The sequence below is a fragment of the Leuresthes tenuis genome, unplaced genomic scaffold (genome assembly GCF_036924035.1).
Source record: "Leuresthes tenuis unplaced genomic scaffold, fLeuTen1.0.hap1 SCAF_18, whole genome shotgun sequence".
Classification (NCBI taxonomy): domain Eukaryota; kingdom Metazoa; phylum Chordata; class Actinopteri; order Atheriniformes; family Atherinopsidae; genus Leuresthes; species Leuresthes tenuis.
Genome location: NW_027325372.1, coordinates 28615531 through 28634761, shown reverse-complemented (window position 1 = coordinate 28634761; position 19231 = coordinate 28615531). Strand labels below are relative to the sequence as shown.

Sequence of the window (19231 nt, the reverse complement as noted above, 5' to 3'; positions counted from 1 at the left end):
AGCAGGGGGGGGGGGCAAGCGTCTCAACCAAGCAAAGCTCACCAAGTAGGAACAATCGGGCCCTTTTCGATGGCTGCAACACCTGAAAGAGATATTGATGCGAGACCCGATCAAATGCTTTTTCAAAGTCTAAATTTAAGATGACAAGCCGGGTGTTTCTGTCTCTAGCGTAATCAATGATGTCTCGAATCAGTACGAGGCTGTCGGTGAGTTGTCTCCCTGAGATGGCACAAGCTTGGTCTGGGTGAATTACCTCCTCTAAAACAGAGGACATCCGTGTCGCTAAAACCTTGCTAAAAAGTTTACAGTCAAAGTTTAAAAGTGTGATGGGCCTCCAATTCTTTAGGTCAGTCTTATAATTTTTTTTATAAAGTAGAGTCACTATTCCCACTCTAAAACTGTCAGGCAGTCGGTCGAGTTTTTCAAAATCTTTAAAAACATCTAAAATGTCTGATGATAAAAGGTCCCAATAGGTCAGATAGAATTCTGCAGGAAGCCCATCTAAACCCGGAGCTCGACTTCTCTTAAAACCTGTTAGGCATTTTTTTAACTCTAAAGCAGTAAAATTCTGTGTCAAGTGTGCATTCTCTTTTACGGTTTTGTCAACGAATTTTAAGATTTCTGCCGATGTTTCCAAGTGCACTGGTTTCTCTTTGTACATGTTACTATAAAAGGTATGTACAGTTTCAATCATCTCTTGTGTGGATTTTGTTAAAAACCCATCTTCTCTTTTTAGATTTTGAATACACTCCTTTTTATTTATAACTTTCTTTCTTTTTCCTGCTCCCTGCTTCTTACAAAAATTCCTTTACTCTTTATTTCTGCTAAAACTGACATTTCCTTTTTGACATCTTTGATTTCTTCTTTAAAGTCTATGCCACACTGATTTAGTTTAAAGTAGCTCTGTAAGCGTTTATGTAGTCCCATCATACATCTATTCTCTTTCCTTTTTTTACGTTTACCTTGCTGTTTAAAAAAAGTCTGGGTCGTTTCCTTCACCATTTCCCACCATTGTGCATGTGTTTCGTAGAGGTCTTGAAGGGTCTGCCACTCTTTATAACATTCCCTGTACTGACTGACTATGATTTCATCCTCCAACAGGGAACAGTTGAGTTTCCACAGACCACTTCCTACCGTCACACCAGAAGGGGGTGAAAGGGTGCAGGAGAGCATAAGGTGGTCTGAAATGAAAACAGGGGTTATTCTAACATCAGTGGGTGGGCAATCTCTAGTAAAGAAATAATCAATGCGAGAGGCTCTGGTGCCATCATGACTAAACTAGGTGAAGCCCTCCTCTCTGGGATGCATGGTTTTAAAACAGTCAGTAAGCTTAAAATCCCTGCATATGCCCTGAAGTAAAATCGAAGTCTTATCCACTTTAAAATCTACCCCTGCTCTTTTTCTATCTTTCCTGCTCAAGATACAGTTAAAATCCCCTCCTACAACTAAAGGTACTTGCCCTAGCATGTAAAGCTGTATATCTTCTAAAAGGTCATACCTTTAATTTTTTCCATTGAAACCATAAATATTTAAGAGGTTAAAGTCTTGCCCCATAAAATTCAAGTGTGCTAAAAGTGCCCGTCCGTCTCTCACCACTGTGCTACCTTTCACCAGAACATGCAGATTTTTAATTAGAATGACCACACCATCATTTTTATTTTGATTTGAGCAACTCCATATCGATAAATGGGGCCACGTTTCCTCCCATTGTCTATGGTTTTTTAAAAAAGGTAGTCCACATTCTTGTATTAAAAACACATCTGATTTTATGGAGTCTAAGAAGGATAAAATACTCTGGGCTCTTGTCTTTGATTTCACACTTCTCACATTTAGTGTTGAGAAGGTGAGAACCATTAAAAGCATAAAGGAAAGTAGGTATGTCATTTTCGTTTTTCTAAGTTATCAAAACAAATTACACACAGGTTATTTCTTGGGAAACTAGCTCTTCCTTCATTTCTTTAGGTGAAAAGTGAGTAGGGTGATCTATATTTCCTTTTCGGACTCTCGGTGTTGGCCTCTGACGCAATGTTGCATTTAACTTTGAGTCCCTGGGGGTTGATTGCAGAGCTGAAGTTAAAAAGGAGACCTCATTTGGTGAGTCGGAGGGGAAGACTCTAGGTTCTTCCACTGAAGAACTGTCTGAAAGGGACCTAACCCTTCCCCTCTTCTCTGATACCACTGGGGAATCAGAGGCTCAGATGCCGTCCTCTTCGGCTGTTGACCTTCGGGGAGGTGAGTATCTTTACTAGACTCACCTGTCTGCTCTTCCTCCTCATTTAGCGTAGCTCCACCCTCTGCCTGTGAATTCTCACAGACTTCAACACTGAGTGGTGAGGCCTCTACAGGCCCCTCCCCTTTTTGCTCCTCACTTCCAATCCAAGCTTTTGGCGGGAAGTTTGAATTTATTGGGTCAACCTCTTCACTTTGTTCACCAACTGCCACCTTTGGTCCTTCTCTTTGTTGGCTTGACTGTGGCTTTACCGTCTTTAATTTGTTGGCAAAAGATTTAGGGCAATCTCTGAAGAGGTGATTTAATTCTCCACAGAGATTACATTTCTTGCCATTTGGACACTCTCCAAAAGTTTGCCCAATTTCTCTGCTCTTCCCACATAACACCTTGGTACAAGCCTCAACCAGGTGCCCATGCTCACCACACTTGCGGCAGAACTTGGGCTGCCCCTGGTAGTGGATGTAACCTCGGTTTTCAAGGTGGCCAGAGTGTCGCCCACCCGCTGCACTGAGCACTCTTCAGCCCTTTTAAATGGTATAACTTTGCACTCCCGCACGCTCCAGCAAGCACCATTCAAGCAACAACTTTGCACTCCAGCTTCGAACATCGGCACAGTCGCAACAAGTAAGGCGACTCTACTCAGAGAAGTCACTCTGCACAGTAAGAAGATTTCTTTTGCACAGACAGAAAGGGCTTCACCTGCAAAGGTAAAGCCTGCCAAAAATAGAAACAACTCATTAGTGCTGCTCTCCACAGAAATCTTTAGTAAAAGGCGAAAGACTTGTACGTTATGAAGAGAAACCAGAGTACGATTATCCGTCACTGCGGGAGCAGGGCATCAGGCTAGTTGGCATAGCCACCTTCCCCATGGTGAGCTTTGCTTGGTTGAGACGCTTGCCCCCCCCCCCCTGCTCCTCGGCTGACAAACTAGGAACAATCGGGCCCTATTCGATGGCTGCCTTGTCTTTTACTCTGTGCAAAAGACAAGGCAGCAACAAAAACACCACGAGAATCCCGTATTGAGGCTTTGTTCTGATCGCTCATTCGGTGTCGCGTTTCTTTCAAGCAATTCTCCCGGTTAGCCCACACTCGGCTCGCTCCCATAGCCGTGTTAAAGTCTACTTCGCATTCACTCTCTTTTCTCAGCAGACTCTTGGGATTTTATCTATAAAATGAATTCCTTCACTCAAACTATGTGAAAACTGCTTTGTCCTTAATATTTACCATGTCTAGAAAGATTTAAACAAAAAAAACAACGTTGTACTTTGCAGTAAAAGAAAGAGCAAATCTAAAGTTTCAGGAATCCGAGAATAAGCTTACTTTCATGAGTGCTTCACGATTTCGGATTTTGCTATAAAATGAATTCCTTCACTCAAACTAAATTAAAACTGCTAAACCGCTAATCTGTTATATGTAAGGCAGATGTCAAATTCACCGAAATAGGATCAAAGGGTATTCGGCCAATCGAGCTGTAGCAGCTTCGGTAAAAGAGTATAAGTTGAAGAGTTTGTGAATAAAGGTGTGCGCACACATAGTGTGCTGTACGAAAATAGGCAGGGAGCAATGCCGGCTGGGGTATATGTTCTTGTATGTTGTCTGACTGTTTGATTTGAATGTGTTGTGTAAGTGTCCTGTTGAATGTTACATGTTTGGGCTTTGACACGCTTCACTGTGGTTGTTAACTGTGTGGTGTGTCCTGAAATGTTATATGTTTGGGCTGTGTGACATGCTTAATGCTTGTCAGTAGCTACCCACTTATTCATATATAGCAACTGACAACATAAGAAGTCCGGACATACTTTGATAGTAGTTGTAGAAGTATCCTTATTGATAATAGATCACTAATTCATAGTGATAGAACAGTAGATGAACAGGTGCTTGCACATGTCTCACGAAAATAAAATGGGTGTATGATTGCTGACGGCAGAGCAATACTGCCAAACTTATGAGTTCTTGTGGCAAACTTGATTCAGTGTCTTGACGTGTATACGCTGTTTCGCTGACTTGATTGTCACAAGAAACAAAGTGTGTTTGATAAGATCCGACCATTTTATTACGGGAGGATCAGTATGTATGGATTCTGATGTGACTGATAAACCCATTCGTATCTTAAGCATAATCTAATACGTGAGACAACGCCCTGGCACACGATAAAAAAAAAAAAAGAGAGAGAGCGGTTTTGTGTCCCCACAGTCCATAATGTAGAAAAGAGAGAAAAAAGCCTTTCTGATTTGGTGTGTGTGCTCATAGTGCAGAGTGTAGAGAAAAGAAAGCCGTTTTGGTGTCACGGGTGTTGTGACTTACACACACACATTTCTAAATTGAGAAAGGAAATTATTTTAGAGGAAGCACTAGAGTTTAGATCCCACATTTGTTGATAGGCATTCATTTATTTCTTCACTTCTGATGAAGTTTCAACAATAAACAACAAACTTTGTATTATGAGAAAGAACCAGACTCATTCTTCAGGGATCCGAAAATAAGGTCTATTTTATGAGTTATGCACGAATTCGGATTCTCCTATAAAACGAATTCATTAACTCAAACCAAGTTAAGACTGCTTTGTCCTTCATATTTATTCATGTCTAATCAAGTTTCAACGATAAACAACGTTGTACTTTGTAGAATGAGAAAGAACTTCTTCAGCAATAAGCATCTCTCGACATATGACGAAATACAGATTTTGCTATAAAATGAATTCCTTCTATCAGCCTGACTTAAAACTGTTTGTCCTCCTTATTTATCCACTTCAATTAACAACAATTAAAAAAAAATTGTAGTTTGAGAAAGAACAACTTAATCTTCAGCAATCAGTATAAAAAGAGGTGCAAATGCCAACCATACATACCTAAAAGGTGGAGCGGAAGTATTCAGCTGCAAGTAGGTGTGAATGTTCGACCATAATTTGTAAAAAGCGGGTAAGAAAAGGTTCGAATGCCCGACTATATATTAACAAAAGCGGGAGGAGAGGTCTTCGGATGAGAGTGGGTGAGAATTTCCAACCATAATCTATAAAATACGGTGAAAAAAAATATGTGAATGCCTCATAGAACACTAAAAGCGGAAGTGTTCGGCTGCAAGAAGGTGTGAATGTCCGACTATATTTGGTGAAAAGCAGGTGAAGCAAGGTCTGAATGCCCAACCTTACATCATCAAAAGCGAGATCAGAGGTGTTTGGCTGCAAGAAGGCCATAGTTTGCCAAAAGCGGGTAAGGTGCGAATGACCGAATAAATATCAACAAAAGTGGGGGCGGAGGTCTTCGGATGCAAGTGGGTGTGAATATCCAACCATACAAGTATGGTGGAGAGGAAGCTGTGAATGGCCGACCATAGTAAAAGGCGGGTGAGAGAAGGTGCGAATGTCAAACCATACATAATCAAAACAGGGAGCGGAGGTGTTCTGCTGTAAGAAGGTGTGAATGTCCAACCATAGTTGGTAAAAAGCGGGTAAGAAAAGGTTAAAATACCCGACTGTACACAATCAATAGCGGGAGCGGAGTTGTTCGGCTACTAAAAGGTGTGAAAGTCCGACCATGGTTTGTAAAAAGCGGGTAAGAAAAGGTGCGAATGCCCGACAATGTATGATCAAAAGAGGGAGTGGAGGTTTTCGGCTGCAAGAAGGTCTGAATGTCCAACCATAATTGGTAAAAACCGGGGAAGAAAAGGCTCGAATGCCCGACTATACACCATCAAAAGTGGGAGCGGAGGTGTTCAGCTGCAAGACGGTCTGAATGTCCATCAAAAATTGCTAGAAAACATGAAAGAAAATTTTCGAATATCAAACTGCACATGATCATAAGCGGGAGAGGAGGTGTTCAGCTGCAAGAAGGTGTGAATGTCTACCCATAATTACTGAAAAATGGGTAAGAAAAGGTGCGAATGCCTAACCATACATCATCAAAAGAGGGAGCGGAGGTGTTCCGCTGTAAGACGGTGTGAATGTCCGACCATAGATGGTAAAAAGCGGGTAAGAAAAGGTTAAATTACCCGACTGTACACAATCAAAAGAGGGAGCGGAGTTGTTCAGCTAAGAGAAGGTGTGAAAGTCCGACCTTGGTTTGTAAAAAGCGGGTAAGAAAAGGTTCGTATGCCCGAATATACACCATCAAAAGCGGAAGCGGAGGTGTTCGGCTGCAAGATATTGTGAACGTCCGACCAAAGTTTGTAAAAAGCAGTTAAGAAAAGGTTCGAATATCTAACCAAACATAATCAAAAGCGGGAGCAGAGCTGTTCGACTGGAAGTAGGTGTGAATGTCAGATCATAATTTGCAAAAAGCTGATGAGAAAGGGTGAGAATGCCCGACTATACACCATCAGATGCGGTAGCGGAGTGTTTCGGCTGTGAGTAGGTGTGAATCTCCAACCATAATTGCTGAAAAATGTGTTAGAAAAGGTAAAAATGCCGGTCCATACATCATCAAAATCGGGAGAGGTGGTGTTCAGCTGCAAGAAGGTCTAAATGTCCATCAATAATTGCTAGAAAACATGAAAGAAAATTTTCGAAAATCAAACCACACATGATCATAAGTGGGAGAGGAGGTGTTCAGCTGCAAGAAGGTGTGAATGTCCACCCATAATACCTGAAAAATGGGTAAAAAAAAGGTGCGAATGCCCAACCATACATCATCAAAAGCAGGAGTGCATGTGTTCGGCTACAAGAAGGTGTGAACGTCCAACCAAAGTTTGTAAAAAGCAGTTAAGAAAAGGTTCGAATATCCAACCATACATAATCAAAAGCGGGAGCAGAGCTGTTCGACTGCAAGTAGGTGTGAATGTCAGATCATAATTTGCAAAAAGCTGATGAGAAAGGGTGAGAATGCCCGACTATACACCATCAAATGCGGGAGCGGAGTTGTTCGGCTGTGAGTAGGTGTGAATCTCCAACCATAATTACTGAAAAATGTGTTAGAAAAGGTAAAAATGCCGGTCCATACATAATCAAAATCGGGAGAGGTGGTGTTCAACTGCAAGAAGGTCTAAATGTCCATCAATAATTGCTAGAAAACATGAAAGAAAATTTCTGAAAATCAAACCACACATGATCATAAGTGGGAGAGGAGGTGTTCAGCTGCAAGAAGGTGTGAATGTCCACCCATAATACCAGAAAAATGGGTAAAAAAAAGGTGCGAATGCCCAACCATACATCATCAAAAGCAGGAGTGCATGTGTTCGGCTACAAGAAGGTGTGAACGTCCAATCAAAGTTTGTAAAAAGCAGTTAAGAAAAGGTTCGAATATCCAACCATACATAATCAAAAGCGGGAGCAGAGCTGTTCGACTGCAAGTAGGTGTGAATGTCAGATCATAATTTGCAAAAAGCTGATGAGAAAGGGTGAGAATGCCCGACTATACACCATCAAATGCGGGAGCGGAGTTGTTCGGCTGTGACTAGGTGTGAATCTCCGACCATAATTGCTGAAAAATGTGTTAGAAAAGGTAAGAATGCCGGTCCATACATCATCAAAAGCGAGAGAGGTTGTGTTTGGCTGCAAGTAGGTGTGAATATCCAGCCATAATTACTCACAAACGGGTAAGAAAAGGTAGTATTGCCAGACCATATATGATCAAAACAGGGAGCGGAGGTGTTCAGCTGCAAGAAGGTTTGAATGTCCGACTAAAGTTCAAATATATTAACAAAAGCGGGAGGAGAGGTCTTCGGATGAGAGTGGTTGAAAATTTCCAACCATAATGTATAAAATGCGGTGAAAAAAAGGTGTGATAGAACACTAAAAGGTGGAGCGGAAGTGTTCGGCTGCAAGAAGGTGTGAATGTCCGACTATATTTGGTGAAAAGCAGGTGAAGCAAGGTCTGAATTCCCAACCTTACATCATCAAAAGCGAGATCAGAGGTGTTTGGCTGCAAGAAGGCCATAGTTTGCCAAAAGCGGGTAAGGTGCGAATGTCCGACTAAATATCAACAAAATTTGGGGCGGAGGTCTTCGGATGCAAGTGGGTGTGAATGTCCGACTATATTTGGTGAAAAGCAGGTGAAGCAAGGTCTGAATGCCCAACCTTACATCATCAAAAGCGAGATCAGAGGTGTTTGGCTGCAAGAAGGCCATAGTTTGCCAAAAGTGGGGGCGGAGGTCTTCGGATGCAAGTGGGTGTGAATATCCCACCATACAAGTATGGTGGAGAGGAAGCTGTGAATGGCCGACCATAGTAAAAGGCGGGTGAGAGAAGGTGCGAATGTCAAACCATACATAATCAAAACAGGGAGCGGAGGTGTTCTGCTGTAAGAAGGTGTGAATGTCAAACCATAGTTGGTAAAAAGCGGGTAAGAAAAGGTTAAAATACCCGACTGTACACAATCAATAGCGGGAGCGGAGTTGTTCGGCTACTAAAAGGTGTGAAAGTCCGACCATGGTTTGTAAAAAGCGGGTAAGAAAAGGTGCGAATGCCCGACAATGTATGATCAAAAGAGGGAGTGGAGGTTTTCGGCTGCAAGAAGGTCTGAATGTCCAACCATAATTTGTAAAAACCGGGGAAGAAAAGGCTCGAAAGCCCGACTATACACCATCAAAAGTGGGAGCGGAGGTGTTCAGCTGCAAGACGGTCTGAATGTCCATCAATAATTGCTAGAAAACATGAAAGAAAATTTTCGAATATCAAACTGCACATGATCATAAGCGGGAGAGGAGGTGTTCAGCTGAGAGAAGGTGTGAAAGTCCGACCTTGGTTTGTAAAAAGCGGGTAAGAAAAGGTTCGTATGCCCGAATATACACCATCAAAAGCGGAAGCGGAGGTGTTCGGCTGCAAGATATTGTGAACGTCCGACCAAAGTTTGTAAAAAGCAGTTAAGAAAAGGTTCGAATATCTAACCAAACATAATCAAAAGCGGGAGCAGAGCTGTTCGACTGGAAGTAGGTGTGAATGTCAGATCATAATTTGCAAAAAGCTGATGAGAAAGGGTGAGAATGCCCGACTATACACCATCAAATGCGGTAGCGGAGTTATTCGGCTGTGAGTAGGTGTGAATCTCCAACCATAATTGCTGAAAAATGTGTTAGAAAAGGTAAAAATGCCGGTCCATACATAATCAAAATCGGGAGAGGTGGTGTTCAGCTGCAAGAAGGTCTAAATGTCCATCAATAATTGCTAGAAAACATGAAAGAAAATTTTCGAAAATCAAACCACACATGATCATAAGTGGGAGAGGAGGTGTTCAGCTGCAAGAAGGTGTGAATGTCCACCCATAATACCTGAAAAATGGGTAAAAAAAAGGTGCGAATGCCCAACCATACATCATCAAAAGCAGGAGTGCATGTGTTCGGCTACAAGAAGGTGTGAACGTCCAACCAAAGTTTGTAAAAAGCAGTTAAGAAAAGGTTCGAATATCCAACCAAACATAATCAAAAGCGGGAGCAGAGCTGTTCGACTGCAAGTAGGTGTGAATGTCAGATCATAATTTGCAAAAAGCTGATTAGAAAGGGTGAGAATGCCCGACTATACACCATCAAATGCAGGAGCGGAGTTGTTCGGCTATGAGTAGGTGTGAATGTCCGACCATAATTGCTGAAAAATGTGTTAGAAAAGGTAAGAATGCCGGTCCATACATCATCAAAAGCGAGAGAGGTTGTGTTCGGCTGCAAGTAGGTGTGACTGTTCGACTAAAGTTTGTAAAAAGTGGGTAAGACAAGGTGCGAATGCCTGACAATGTATGATCAAAAGCGGGAGCGGAGGTGTTCAGCTGCAAGAAGGTCTACATGTCCATCAATAATTGCTAGAAAACATGAAAGAAACTTTTCGAAAATCAAACCGCACATGATCATAAGCGGGAGAGGAGGTTTTCGGCTGCAAGAAGGTCTGAATGTCCACCCATAATTACTGAAAAATGGGTAAGAAAAGGTGCGAAAGCCCAACCGCACATGATCATAAGTGGATGAGAAGGTGTTCGACTGCAAGTAGGTGTGAATGTAAGATCATAATTTGTAAAAAGCGGGTAAGAAAAGGTAAGAATGCCCAACCATAAATTATCAAAAGCGGCAGCAGAGTTTCGGCTGGTATTTATCAATGTCTAGATAGATTTCAACAAAAAACAACGTTGTACTTTGCAGTAAAAGAAAGTGCAAATCAAAAGTTTTCGGAATCCGAGAATAAGCTTATTTTCTGCACGATTTCGGATTTTATGTATAAAATTAATTTCTTCACGCAAACTAAGTTAACACTGCTTTGTCCTTCATATGTACCCATTTCTACATATATTTCAAGCATAAACTTCCTCATATTACCCTGAATGAGAAAGAGCCACACTTGTGATTAAGCCATACCTCCCTTTTGAGGAGTTCTGCATGATTTGGGATTTTATCTATAAAATTAATTCCTTCACTCAAACTATGTTAAAACGGCTTTTACCTTCATATTTATCAATGTCTCGATAGATTTAAACAAAAAAACAACGTTGTACTTTGCAATAAAAGAAAGAGCAAATCAAAAGTTTTAGGAATCCGAGAATAAGCTTATTTTCATGAGTTCTGCACGATTTCGGATTTTATGTATAAAATGAATTCATTCACTCAAACCAAGTTAAAACTGCTTTTTCCTTCATATTTATCAATGTCTAGATCGACTTCAACAAAGAACAACATTGTATTTTGCAGTAGAAGAAAGAGCAAAACTGAAGGATCAGGAATCCGAGAATAAGCTTCTTTTCATACGTTCTGCATGATTTGGGATTTTATGTATAAAATGAATTCCTTCACTCAAACTAAGTTAACACTGCTTTGTCCTTCATATGTACCCATTTCTACATATATTTCAAGCATAAACTTCCTCATACTACCCTGAATGAGAAAGAACCACACTTGTGAATAAGCCATACGCCCCTTTTGAGGAGTTCTGCATGATTTGGGATTTTATCTATAAAATCAATTCCTTCACTCAACCTATGTTAAAACGGCTTTTACCTTCATATTTATCAATGTCTCGATAGATTTAAACAAAAAAACAACGTTGTACTTTGCAGTAAAAGAAAGAGCCAATCAAAAGTTTTAGGAATCCGAGAATAAGCTTATTTTCATGAGTTCTGCACGATTTCGGATTTTATGTATAAAATGAATTCATTCACTCAAGCCAAGTTAAAACTGCTTTTTCATTCATATTTATCAATGTCTAGATCGACTTCAACAAAGAAAAACATTGTATTTTGCAGTAGAAGAAAGAGCAAAACTGAAGTTTCCTGAACTGATCAGGAATCCGAGAATAAGCTTATTTTCTTATGGGCAAGTGGGAACTGCTTTGTCCATATTTATCAATGTGTAGATGGATTTCAACTTCTTCTACTGCAAAGTCCAATGTTTTTCTTTGTTGAAGTCGATCTAGACATTGATGAATATGGAAGGACAAAGCAGTTTTAACTTGGTTTGAGCAAAGCAATTCATTTTATAGCAAAATCCGAAATCGTGCAGAACTCATGAAAGCAGGCTTATACTCGGATTCCTGAAACTTTAGATTTGCTCTTTCTTTTACTGCAAAGTACAACGTTGTTTTTTTGTTTAAATCTTTCTAGACATGGTTAATATGAAGGACAAATCAGTTTTAACATAGTTTGAGTGAAGTAATGCATTTTATAAGCAAAATCCCAAATCATGCAGAACTCACGAAAAGCTTTTTCTCGCTTTTCACTGCTTTTTACAAACTTTGGTCGGACGTTCACACCTTCTTGCATCCGAACACCTCCGCTTCCGCTTTTGATGATGTATATTCGGGCATTCGAACCTTTTATTACCCGCTTTTTACAAACCATTGTCGGACTTTCACACCTTCTTGCAGCCGAACACCACCTCTACCGCTTTTGATGATGTATGGTTCAGTATTCTTACCTTTTCTAACACATTTTTCAGCAATTATGGTCGGACATTCACACCTACTCACAGCTGGACACCTCCGCTCCCGCTTTTGATCATACAATGTCGGGACATCGCTCCTTGTCTTACCAGCTTTTTACAAACGTTAGTCGAACATTCACACCTTCTTGCAGCTGAACACCTCCGCTCCCGCTTTTGATGATGTATAGTCGGGCTTTCAAGCCTTTTCTTAACCGGTTTTTACAAATTATGGTTGGACATTCAGACCTTGCAGCCGAACACCTCCGCTCTCTCTTTTGATCATACATTGTCGGGCATTCGCACCTTGTCTTACCCGCTTTTTACAAACTTTAGTAGGACATTCAAATCTTCTTGCAACTGAACCACCTCCGCTCCCTGTTTTGATCATATATGGTCTGGCTACTACCTTTTCTTACCCGTTTGTGAGTAATTATGGCTGGACATTCACACCTACTTGCAGTCGAACACAACCTCTCTCGCTTTTGATGATGTATGGACCGGCATTTTTACCTTTTCTAACACATTTTTCAGCAATTATGGTCGGACATTCACACCTACTCATAGCCGAACAACTCCGCTCCCGCATTTGATGGTGTATAGTCGGGCATTCTCACCCTTTCTAATCAGCTTTTTGCAAATTATGATCTGACATTCACACCTACTTGCAGTCGAACAGCTCTGCTCCCGCTTTTGATTATGTTTGGTTGGATATTCGAACCTTTTCTTAACTGCTTTTTACAAACTTTGGTTGGACGTTCACACCTTCTTGTAGCCGAACACATGCACTCCTGCTTTTGATGATGTATGGTTGGGCATTCGCACCTTTTTTTTACCCATTTTTCAGGTATTATGGGTGGACATTCACACCTTCTTGCAGCCGAACACCACCTCTCCCGCTTTTGATGATGTATGGTCCAGTATTCTTACCTTTTCTAACACATTTTTCAGCAATTATGGTCGGACATTCACACCTACTCACAGCTGGACACCTCCGCTCCCGCTTTTGATCATACAATGTCGGGACATCGCTCCTTGTCTTACCAGCTTTTTACAAACTTTAGTCGAATATTCACACCTTCTTGCAGCTGAACACCTCCGCTCCCGCTTTTGATGATGTATAGTCGGGCTTTCGAGCCTTTTCTTACCCGGTTTTTACAAATTATGTTTGGACATTCAGACCTTGCAGCCGAACACCTCCGCTCTCTCTTTTGATCATACATTGTTGGGCATTCGCACCTTGTCTTACCCGCTTTTTACAAACTATAGTCAGACATTCACACCTTGCAGCTGAACCTCCGCTCCCTGTTTTGATCATGTATGGTCTGGCAATACTACCTTTTCTTCCCCCGTTTGTGAGTAATTATGGCTGGACATTCAAACCTACTTGCAGTCGAACAGCTCTGCTCCCACTTTTGATTATGTTTGGTTGGATATTCGAAACTTTTCTTAACTGCTTTTTACAAACCATGGTCGGACTTTCACACCTTCTTGTAGCCGAACAAGTCCGCTCCCGCTATTGATTGTGTACAGTCGGGTATTTTAACCTTTTCTTACCCGCTTTTTACCAACTATGGTCGGATATTCACACCGTCTTACAGCGGAACACCTCCGCTCCCGCTTTTTATGGTGTATAGTCGGGCATTCGAACCTTTTCTTACCCGCTATTTACAAACTATGGTAGGACATTCAAACCTTCGTGTATCCGTAATACTCCGCTCTCTCTTTTGATCATATATTGTCGGACATTCGCACCTTTTCTTACCCGCTTTTTACAAACCATGGTCGGACGTTCACATCTTCTTGTAGCCGAACACATCCGCTCCCGCTATTGATTGTGTACAGTCGGGTATTTTAACCTTTTCTTACCCGCTTTTTACCAAGTATGGTCGGACATTCACACCTTCGTACAGCGAAACACCTCCGCTCCCTCTTTTGATGGTGTATGTTCGGGCATTTAACCTTTTCTTACCCGCTTTTTCCAAACTATGGTCGGCTATTCACAGCTTCCTCTCCACCATACTTGTATGGTGGGATATTCACACCCACTTGCATCCGAAGACCTCCGCCCCAAATCTTGTTGATATTTAGTCGGACATTCGCACCTTACCCGCTTTTGGCAAACTATGGCCTTCTTGCAGCCAAACACCTCTGATCTCGCTTTTGATGATGTAAGGTTGGGCATTCAGACCTTGCTTCACCTGCTTTTCACCAAATATAGTCGGACATTCACACCTTCTTGCAGCCGAACACTTCCGCTCCACCTTTTAGTGTTCTATCACACCTTTTTTTCACCGCATTTTATACATTATGGTCGGAAATTTTCAACCACTCTCATCCGAAGACCTCTCCTTCCGCTTTTGTTAATATATTTGAACTTTAGTCGGACATTCAAACCTTCTTGCAGCTGAACCACCTCCGCTCCCTGTTTTGATCATATATGGTCTGGCAATACTACCTTTTCTTACCCGTTTGTGAGTAATTATGGCTGGACATTCACACCTACTTGCAGCCGAACACAACCTCTCTCGCTTTTGATGATGTATGGACCGGCAGTCTTACCTTTTCTAACACATTTTTCAGCAATTATGGTTGGAGAATCACACCTACTCACAGCCGAACAACTCCGCTACCGCATTTGATGGTGTATAGTCGGGATTTCTCACCCTTTCTCATCAGCTTTTTGCAAATTATTCTCTGACATTCACACCTACTTGCAGTCGAACAGCTCTGCTCCCGCTTTTGATTATGTTTGGTTAGATATTCGAACCTTTTCTTAACTGCTTTTTCACAAACTTTGGTCGGATGTTCACACCTTCTTGCAGCCGAACACCTACGCTTCCGGTTTTGATAGTGTATATTCGGGCATACGAACCTTTTCTTACCCGCTTTTTACAAACCATAGTCGGACTTTCACACCTTCTCTTAGCTGAACAACTCCGCTCCCTCTTTTGATTGTGTACAGTCGGGTATTTTAACCTTTTCTTACCCGCTTTTTACAAACTATGATCGGACATTCACACCGTCTTACAGCGGAACACCTCCGCTACCTCTTTTGATGGTGTATGTTCGGGCATTCGAACCTTTTCTTACCCGCTTTTTAAAACCAGGGTCGGACTTTCACACCTTTTAGTAGCCGAACAACTCCGCTCCCGCTATTGATTGTGTACAGTCGTGTATTTTAACCTTTTCTTACCCGCTTTTTACCAACTATGGTCGGACATTCACACCTTCTTACAGCGGAACACCTCCGCTCCCTGTTTTGATCATGTATGGTCTGGCAATACTACCTTTTCTTACCCATTTGTGAGTAATTATGGCTGGACATTCACACCTACTTGCAGCCGAACACCACCTCTCCCGCTTTTGATGATGTATGGACCGGCATTCTTACCTTTTCTAACACATTTTTCAGCAATTATGGTTGGAGATTCACACCTACTCACAGCCGAACACCTCCGCTCCCGCATTTGATGGTGTATATTCGGGCATACGAACCTGTTCTTACCCGCTTTTTACAAACCATGGTCGGACTTTCACACCTTCTTGTAGCTGAACAACTCCGCTCCCTCTTTTGATTGTGTACAGTCGGGCATACAAACCTGTTCTTACCCGCTTTTTACAAACTATGGTCGGACATTCAAACCTTCTTGTAGCCGAACACATCCACTCCTGCTTTTGTGAATGTATGGTTGGGCATTCGCACCTTTTCTTACCCATTTTTCAGTAATTATGGGTGGATATTCACACCTTCTTGCAGCGGAACACCTCCTCTCCCGCTTATGATTATGTGCGGTTTGATATTCGAAAATTTTCTTTCATGTTTTATAGCAATTATTGATGGACATTCATACCTTCTTGAAGCCGAACACATCCACTCCTGCTTTTGATGATGTATGGTTGGGCATTTGAACCTACTTGTTGCCCGTTTTTCATTAATTATGGGTGGACATTCACACCTTGTCGCAGCCAAACACCTCCGCTCCCTGTTTTGATCATGTATGTTTTGACATTCGCACCTTTTCTCACCTGCTTTTTACTATTGTCGGCCAATCACAGCTTCCTCTCCACCATACTTGTATGGTAGGAAATTCTCACCCACTCTCATCCGAAGACCTCTCCTCCCGCTTTTGTTAATATTTAGTCGGGCATTCGAACCTTTTCTTACCCACTTTTTACAAATTATGGTCGAACATTCACACCTACTTGCAGCTGAATACTTCCGCTCCACCTTTTAGTGATGTATGGTTGGCATTTGCACCTTTTGTTACCCTCTTTTTATACTGATTGCTGAAGATTAAGTTGTTCTTTCTCAAACTACAATTTTTTTTTAATTGTTGAAACTTGATTTGAAGTGGATAAATAAGGAGGACAAACAGTTTTAAGTCACGCTGATAGAAGAAATTAATTTTATAGCAAAATCTGTATTTCGTCATATGTCGAGAGATGCTTATTGCTGAAGAAGTTCTTTCTCATTCTACAAAGTACAACGTTGTTTATCGATGAAACTTGATTAGACATGAATAAATGTGAAGGACAAAGCAGTCTTAACTTGGTTTGAGTTAATTAATTCGTTTCATAGGAGAATCCGAATTCGTGCTTATTTTCGGATTCCTGAAGAATGAGTCTGGTTCTTTCTCATAATTGTTGTTTATTGTTGAAACTTCATCAGAAGTGAAGAAATAAATGAATGCCTATCAACAAATGTGGGATCTAAACTCTACTGCTTCCTCTAAAATAATTTCTTTTCTCAATTCAGAAATGTGTGTGTGTAAGTCACAACACCCGTGACACCAAAACGGCTTTCTTTTCTCTCTTTTCTCTACACTCTGCACTATGAGCACACACACCAAATCAGAAAGGCTTTTTTCTCTCTTTTCTACATTATGGACTGTGGGGACACAAAACCGCTCTCTCTTTTTTTTTTTGATTGTGTGCCAGGGCGTTGTCTCACGTATTAGATTATGCTTAAGATACGAATGGGTTTATCAGTCACATCAGAATCCATACATACTGATCCTCCCGTAATAAAATGGTCGGATCTTATCAAACACACTTTGTTTCTTGTGACAATCAAGTCAGCGAAACAGCGTATACACGTCAAGACACTGAATCAAGTTTGCCACAAGAACTCATAAGTTTGGCAGTATTGCTCTGCCGTCAGCAATCATACACCCATTTTATTTTCGTGAGACGTGCAGGCACCTGTTCATCTACTGTTCTATCACTATGAATTAGTTTATCTATTATCAATAAGGATACTTCTACAACTACTATCAAAGTATGTCTAGACTTCTTATGTTGTCAGTTGCTATATATGAATAAGTGGGTAGCTACTGACAAGCATTAAGCATGTCACACAGCCCAAACATATAACATTTCAGGACACACCACACAGTTAACAACCACAGTGAAGTGTCAAAGCCCAAACATTCAACAGGACACTTACACAACACATTCAAATCAAACAGTCAGACAACATACAAGAACATATACCCCAGCCGGCATTGCTCCCTGCCTATTTTCCTACAGCTCACTATGTGTGCGCACACCTTTATTCACAAACTCTTCAACTTATACTCTTTTACCGAAGCTGCTACAGCTCGATTGGCCGAATACCCTTAGATCCTATTTCGGTGAATTTGACATCTGCCTTACATGTAACAGATTAGCGGTTTAGCAGTTTTAATTTAGTTTGAGTGAAGGAATTCATTTTATAGCAAAATGTTGAGACCATACTTGTATGGTGGGATATTCACACCCACTTGCATCCGAAAACCTCCGCCCCAAATTTTGTTGATATTGAGTCGGACATTCGCACCTTACCCGCTTTTGGCAAACTATGGCCTTCTTGCAGCCTAACAACTCTGATCTTGCTTTTGATGATGTAAGGTTGGGCATTCAGACCTTGCTTCACCTGCTTTTCACCAAATATAGTCGGACATTCACACCTTCTTGCAGCCGAACACTTCCGCTCCACCTTTTAGTGTTCTATCACACCTTTTTTTTCACCGCATTTTATACATTATGGTTGGAAATTTTCAACCACTTTCATCCGAAGACCTCTCCTCCCGCTTTTGTTAATATATTTGAACTTTAGTTTGACATTCAAACCTTCTTGCAGCTGAACCACCTCCGCTCCCTGTTTTGATCATATATGGTCTGGCAATACTACCTTTTCTTACCCGTTTGTGAGTAATTATGGCTGGACATTCACACCTACTTGCAGCCGAACACAACCTCTCTCGCTTTTGATGATGTATGGACCGGCATTTTTACCTTTTCTAACACATTTTTCAGCAATTATGGTCGGAGATTCACACCTACTCACAGCCGAACAACTCCGCTCCTGCATTTGATGATGTATAGTCGGGCATTCTCACCCTTTCTCATCAGCTTTTTGCAAATTATGATCTGACATTCACACCTACTTGCAGTCGAACAGCTCTGCTCCCGCTTTTGATTATGTTTGGTTGGATATTCGAACCTTTTCTTAACTTCTTTTTACATATTTTGGTTGGACGTTCACACCTTCTTGTAGCCAAACACTTCCACTCCTGCTTTTGATGATGTATGGTTGGGCATTCACACCTTTTTTTTGCCCATTTTTCAGGAATTATGGGTGGACATTCACACCTTGCAGCTGAACACCTCCTATCCCACTTATGATCATGTGCGGTTTGATTTTCGAAAAGTTTCTTTCATGTTTTCTAGCAATTATTAATGGACATGTAGACCTTCTTGCAGCTGAACACCTCCGCTCCCGCTTTTGATCATACATTGTCAGGCATTCGCACCTTGTCTTACCCACAAACTTTAGTCGAACAGTCACACCTTTTTGCAGCCGAACACCACCTCTACCGCTTTTGATGATGTATGGTCCAGCATTCTTACCTTTTCCAACACATTCTTCAGCAATTATGGTCGGATATTCACACCTACTCAGAGCCGAACACCTCCGCTCCCGCAGTTGATGGTCTATAGTCGGGCATTCTACAGCGGAAAAGACTCATTCTTATGTTTGGTTAGATATTCAAACCTTTTCTTAACTGCTTTTTACAAACTTTGGTCGGACGTTCACAGTATCTTGCAGCCGAACACCTCCGCTTCCGCTTTTGATGGTGTATATTCGGGCATACGAACCTTTTCTTACCCACTTTTTACAAACCAAGGTCGGAC

At 41.4% G+C, this 19231-nt stretch overlaps 1 non-coding gene across 1 annotated transcript; it reads right to left on the bottom strand.

The window, feature by feature from the left end:
• Window positions 1-2926: 2926 nt before the first annotated feature.
• Window positions 2927-3040, bottom strand: LOC140276323 (U5 spliceosomal RNA). Its single transcript, XR_011908926.1, has one exon. It is a non-coding gene; the product is annotated as a U5 spliceosomal RNA (small nuclear RNA).
• Between the last annotated feature and the right edge of the window lie 16191 nt (window positions 3041-19231).